Source organism: Leiobunum rupestre, chromosome 4 (assembly GCF_980474605.1).
Source record: "Leiobunum rupestre chromosome 4, qqLeiRupe1.1.hap1, whole genome shotgun sequence".
Classification (NCBI taxonomy): Eukaryota; Metazoa; Arthropoda; class Arachnida; order Opiliones; family Sclerosomatidae; genus Leiobunum; species Leiobunum rupestre.
Window position 1 is genome coordinate 60,386,920 of NC_143387.1, and position 7,121 is coordinate 60,394,040.

The window sequence follows — 7,121 nt, forward strand, 5'->3', positions numbered from 1 at the left end:
CGTTTTTCAACCCAAGGCGGGGTAGTTTTTCAACCCAAGGCGGGGTAGTTTTTCCACCCAAGGCGGGGTCGTTTTTCCACCCAAGGCGGGGTCGTTTTTCCACCCAAGGCGGGGTAGTTTTTCAACCCAAGGCGGGATCGTTTTTCAACCCAAGGCGGGGTCGTTTTTCAACCCAAGGCGGGGTAATTTTTCCAAACCAAGGCGGGGTAGTTTTTCAACCCAAGGCGGGGTAGTTTTTCAACCCAAGGCGGGGTAGTTTTTCAACCCAAGGCGGGGTAGTTTTTCAACCCAAGGCGGGGTAGTTTTTCAACCCAAGGCGGGGTAATTTTTCAACCCAAGGCGGGGTAGTTTTTCAACCCAAGGCGGGGTAGTTTTTCAACCCAAGGCGGGGTAGTTTTTCAACCCAAGGCGGGGTAGTTTTTCAACCCAAGGTAGGGTAGTTTTTCCACCCAAGGCGGGGTAGTTTTTCCACCCAAGGCGGGATAGTTTTTCCACCCAAGGCGGGGTCGTTTTTCAACCCAAGGCGGGGTCGTTTTTCAACCCAAGGCGGGGTCGTTTTTCAACCCAAGGCGGGGTAGTTTTTCAACCCAAGGCGGGGTAGTTTTTCCACCCAAGGCGGGGTCGTTTTTCCACCCAAGGCGGGGTCGTTTTTCCACCCAAGGCGGGATCGTTTTTCAACCCAAGGCGGGGTCGTTTTTCAACCCAAGGCGGGGTAATTTTTCCAAACCAAGGCGGGGTAGTTTTTCAACCCAAGGCGGGGTAGTTTTTCAACCCAAGGCGGGGTAGTTTTTCAACCCAAGGCGGGGTAGTTTTTCAACCCAAGGCGGGGTAGTTTTTCAACCCAAGGCGGGGTAATTTTTCAACCCAAGGCGGGGTAGTTTTTCAACCCAAGGCGGGGTAGTTTTTCAACCCAAGGCGGGGTAGTTTTTCAACCCAAGGCGGGGTAGTTTTTCAACCCAAGGTAGGGTAGTTTTTCCACCCAAGGCGGGGTAGTTTTTCCACCCAAGGCGGGGTAGTTTTTCAACCCAAGGCGGGGTAGTTTTTCAACCCAAGGCGGGGTAGTTTTTCAACCCAAGGCGGGGTAGTTTTTCAACCCAAGGCGGGGTAGTTTTTCAACCCAAGGCGGGGTAATTTTTCAACCCAAGGCGGGGTAGTTTTTCAATGAAATTATCGCAAGAGGAAAATTTTAGATATCAAATGTGGAAGCCCTGTATAGACGGCCGTGGCTATGCTGTCGTAATTGGATTCTGCAGTTTTGTGTTTCCAACTAAACGACTACTCGCAAAATATTATAACCTTAATTAATATGCTGTTTTATATGTTAAATAAAAATTTTGTTTAAATACATAAGAAATTAAACGGTTAAAGGAGTTTGCAACTTTCTATGTAAGCTAATTCTCATAATGAATTTATAAACAGACATCTACTAAATTATATCTATCCAAGTCTGCACTTATTATTTTAAACTTTTGGTTTAAAGTAGAACTATGCAACAGTATTTAAATTTGGCATACATTATGAAAAACTGAAGATCCAAGTCAAGTAGTAGTAAAAAAAATTGACAATAGAGTTACATTAAAATGACCACATTTCTTTCTAGAAAGGCCTGATGAAATGTGTGCAGTTACACTGCAGTAGCCTGTTTGAATTGTTAAAGGGACTTTCAAGAAAGACTTAGTCAAATTGAAATAAGTCATTCAGTCGTAACTTTGGGTTTACAATGTACGGCATGTTAACTTTAATAACTTTCTTGATTAAATTTATTGCAAATCTCTTTTATTGATGACTTCTTTACTAGTTTAGTTTCTATAATGAGTTTCAGCAATTTATATGCTGTAATTTTACACGTAATCCTTTACAATTTAAAATTTTCTCAGTTTACTGTTACAGTTTCAAGGCTCAAATTTAAGGAAAGGGTTTTAAAATATATAAAAGGTGAGAAATATATTTTGCTTTTTAAAATAATTCCAAAAAATAACTCTTTAATCTAAAACATTTCAAATATCTGTGCCTTCATTGATCCGAACTACCCCTTAAATCAACCTTCCAACTGCTTTGATAAAAGCATTTTTTATTTAATAGCTGTCCCTTTGCTCTACATCACAGGGCAAATTTTGACTAAAATTTATAATTGAAAATAAAATCCATAAGTTAGAAAATAAATAGGTTTTATTTCAAAAAATATTTTGTACAGACATTTTAATATTATTGAATGTAATTTAATATATTGAATATTATTTTAAATATTTTACTTAACATAGGGAAATAAAGATGATAATTGGTTATGTCAAATTGATGTTTAATTTACCATTAAGACTTAGATAACAAGATAATAGGTGTATAACTGGTTCTAGTAAGCAAGTGAAATATTCTAATTTTAGTAAAACTTTTAATCAAAAACAGACCTTTGATGAGATAGTGTTTATGGGTAGCATAGCATGATTTGTGAAGAGCTTCTAATCGTTTACTTTTATCTCAATCATGTATCAAGAGTTTTCCAACTCTGCCGAGCTTTCAAATAAAAAACCAACCATGTGTAATTTATATTATAATAGAATGGGGTACACAGAAATTGTAAATGAAAATAGCCACAAAGGCAATTAATATGAATATATATTATATTAAAAATCTAAAAACAAATTCTAACGCGCTTAGTGTAAGTAAGCACATTTATCAACAGTGAGGCGGATAAGTCCACTTTTTCATCCGAATACTTCACTTTTTGATAAAAGCATGAAACTTTCCACATATGTACTATAGGTCTAGGAGATCATTTTAAGAATGTATGCCCAGCCGTCCGCCATCTTGGATCCAAGATGGCGGCCATTTTATGTTGGAAAATCCGGTTTTTATTTTTTTCTGGATGTTCTATTAAAGATATCGACAAACTGACAACGGAATTAATATTCGTAGGTATTTGGACATTTTCCTAATTTTTTTCGAATTCATCCGCCATCTTGAATCCAAGATGGCGGATTTTGAAATTAACCCCGCAACTGAAAATACGTATAAACACACAGTTTCATACTTCAAATAAGCCAGTTTGAAGTGCAAATGATATGTCTTTTAGCAAATTTCATATTTATAGGATTTTTTCAAATCACTGTCATTTTGAATCCAAGATGGCGACTTTTTTTTGGTGTGAAATTAGGTTTTTATTTTTTCCTGAACATCCTAGTTGAGCTAACGACAAAATGACAACGATAACAACAATCGTAGGTGTTTGGATATATACCCTATTTTTTTCGAATTTGTCAGCCATCTTGAGTCCAAGATGGCGGCCATTTTATGTTAAAAAATCTGGTTTTCATTTTTTTCGTCGGCCATATTGGACCCAAGATGGCGGATTTCGAATTAAACCCCGCAACTGAAAATATGTATAAGCCCACAGTTTCTTACCAAAAAAATCTATACCCAATGTGAAAACTTGTCTTTTGCTTAATCCCTAATTGCCTTCCCTAATTGTTTTACTGGAATGCCGTAGATGGAATTGAAGATGGCGCGCATTATAGTTATCCCCACAATTCAATGCAGATATTATTACAGGGGGAAATTTACACTCTACCTTCGTAAAGTATGGTCTGGCGGTTATCTCAGTGAGATAGACGAGACGTTAGATCATGAAATGTCTCAGATCTATCCAGTGGATTGTGTAGTATATTGAAACTTCTGCCCTCTCTGCTTTAATGTCGTGTATTACTTTAAGAATTGATAAATTTAGACAAAATTGTAAAACCACGTCGTGTTATGGATAAGCGATTTTCTATAGTAGTTACAAACGAAAATGAAATTACAAAGCCTTCGAAAAACCAGAAGACCTTTGACTGGGAGTTATGCGTTATTTGTCAAGCGACTTTGCCTGCTTCTGATAGAATGGTATGTCCAGCGAATAGAAATGGATTAGGTTATGAATCGCTGTGTAAGGATCTCAAAGATTTTAGAACAGCCGGATTGCTTCCTACGGAAATTCCGTATGATACTATACTTAATGTCGGAGGTGAGTTGAAGGCTAATTTAATGTCACATAAAGCAAAATACCACTTTTCGTGGAAAGTATAGCCAATATAAACTAAATAGAGCATTGAAATGTAAATCAGCACCCAATATGTCTTTCACGAGGTCTAAATGCGGGACTGAAAATTTTTCTAAGGCTTGCTTTTTTGTGACATGATATGTGGAGACTGTGGCGGCGCTACTGAAATGCACCAAGTAATGACGTTAGAAGTAACTCAAAAGATTACCCAGTATGCTCAAGAGCTTTCAGATCAGAAAATTTTATCGAAACTTAGTGAAGGAGATTTGATAGCTACTGAAGCTAAATACCATAGGAAATGTTTAGTCAAATTTTATAACCAAAGACGAAAGATTTCTACCAAGAATTATGAAACGAACTCGAACATTAGAGTATACGAATCTATGGCATTTGCGGGATTACTAACTTATATTGAAGATAGAACTAACGACGACGAAATATTTCCAGTTTTTAAATTGAAAGATTTGTTAAGAATATACAATGAGCGGTTACAACAACTAATAGGCTATGAGCCGACTACAAATGTCACAAGACTGAAGGAAAAATTACTCGACAGTATTCCGGAACTCTTTGCGTATACCCAAGGACGTGAAGTACTTTTAACTGTCAAAGAGGGAATGGGTGGCGCCATTCAAAAAGCTTGTGAATATGACGCAGAAAGAGAGCTTTTACATTTGAGTCGTTACATTAAACAAATAAGAAGAGAGGTTTTAAAATCTAAAATTACATTCACTGGACATTTTGATGCTGATTCACAGATAAATTCGATGCCTAAAGAATTATTAACCCTAGTTAATATGATTTTATATGGCCCAAGTATAACCGAGCTAACAAATAATACAGAAAATCAAGAGTCTTTGACCATTGCACAGTTGCTCTGTTTTAACATGGTTAAAAATTCTCCGAAAGAAACCACTATTAGACATGAACGCCAACGTGAAACTCCAATGTCGGTTTATTTATCTCTCGTGCTTCACTCCGAAACTAGGAAAAAGAAATTAGTTGACAAGATTCATAAATTAGGACTAGGAATATCGTACGACCGCGTTTTGCAGATCTCATCTGAATTCACCGAGTCAACAAGCAAATATTATGAAGAAACTGGAGTGGTCTGTCCAATCGGCCTCCTTGGTGGAATTTTCACTACTGGTGCCGTAGATAATATTGATCATAATACAAGTTCACTTACGTCTTTGAACTCTTTTCATGGTACAGCGATATCTCTAAACCAACACCGATTTCCAAGCGAACAAGGCATTACTAGAGGTTGTATACACATTAATAATACTGGAACTAAAAAACAAATTGCTGAACTTCCAGTTGCTTATACTCAAGTACAACCAATTTTCGATACGGTTGATACGAAACATAACGTACCGTTATCACCTTCACTAAGTTTATTACCGACTGAATGCGTTCCATTTTCAAGTGAAAATTGGTTACAGAATATTGGAAAACAATTGAATAAGGACGACCACGAAGCCCAAACTGATGTATCGTGGGCTTCCTATCAGTCTACAAAAATTAACAAACCCATACACACCACATCATGCGCTTTGATGCCAATGTTCCAAGATTCAGCGCACTCTGACGCTATGATATATCATTCGATCAAAGTAATTGTCCAAGCTACTGAGCATTTAAACCCTGGTCAAGTTCCAGTACTAACTTGTGACGCCCCATTGTACGCTATTGCCAAAAATCTTCAGTGGAGATTTCCTGATATCATTGGCGAGGAAAAATTAGTGACTGTAATGGGAGGAATGCACTTAGAGCTGTCCTTCTTGAAAGTTCTAGGAAATTTGCTAAACAATAGCGGTTGGATTGAAACCTTGGTAGCGGCACATGTCACCACCATAGGAAGAGCGCAATCGCTTATCTCAGTGTCAAATTTAACCAGAACAAGGTACGCACACCAAGTTACACTTTGCGCTTTACATTACTTGAAGAAAATGGCTTACGATAAGTACTGCAAAGAATGTGGACCAAATCCAGAATGCTATGAAAAATGGCAAGAAAGTATGAGCTCTAAAAGCGCGCAATTTAAATACTGGAATTTGGTTATGGAACTCCAATTAGTCCTTTTAGATTTCATTACTTCCCTGCGCAGTTCCGATTTTGACTTGTACGTAAAGAGTTTGAGAAAAATGGTACCGTGGTATTTTACTTTTAATCATTCAAATTATTCAAGATGGCTTCCTATCCATATAAAAGATATGGAGAATTTAGAGACACAGCACCCAAGTATTTACGAGGAGTTTTCACAGGGAAAGTTTACTGCTAACATTACCGGAAGGAATTTTTCGGCGATTGCACTCGACCAAGCGCACGAACAACTAAATAAGATTGTTAAAGGTGACGGCGGAGCTATCGGATTGACTGAAGATGCGGAGGCTCTTAGGAGATGGATGGTTGCCGGACCAGAAATATCCAAAGTAATAAACGACTTCGAGCGGCTCTTGTTTGAAATAAACCATTCAACATTAAGTTCTCACCATGAAAGTCAGCCAGCGTTTCAAAAAACTTTCTTTTTGAATACCAAGGCGTTGATCAAAGAAATTAACGAACTAGGAAATCCTTTTGATAAGTTTGACAACTAAAACAATTAGGGAAAGCGCACGTACATGCTTTGACATTGGGTATAGATTTCTTTGGTAAGAAACTGTGGGCTTATACATATTTTCAGTTGCGGGGTTTAATTCGAAATCCGCCATCTTGGGTCCAATATGGCCGACGAGTTCGAAAAAAAAATAAGGAAAATGTCCTTATAGGGTATATATTCAAACACCTACGATTGTTATTATCGTTGTCATTTTGTCGTTAGCTCAACTAGGATGTTCAGGAAAAAATAAAAACCTAATTTCACACCAAAAAAAAGTCGCCATCTTGGATTCAAAATGACAGTGATTTGAAAAAATCCTATAAATATGAAATTTGCTAAAAGACATATCATTTGCACTTCAAACTGGCTTATTTGAAGTATGAAACTGTGTGTTTATACGTATTTTCAGTTGCGGGGTTAATTTCAAAATCCGCCATCTTGGATTCAAGATGGCGGATGAATTCGAATAAAATTAGGAAAATGTCC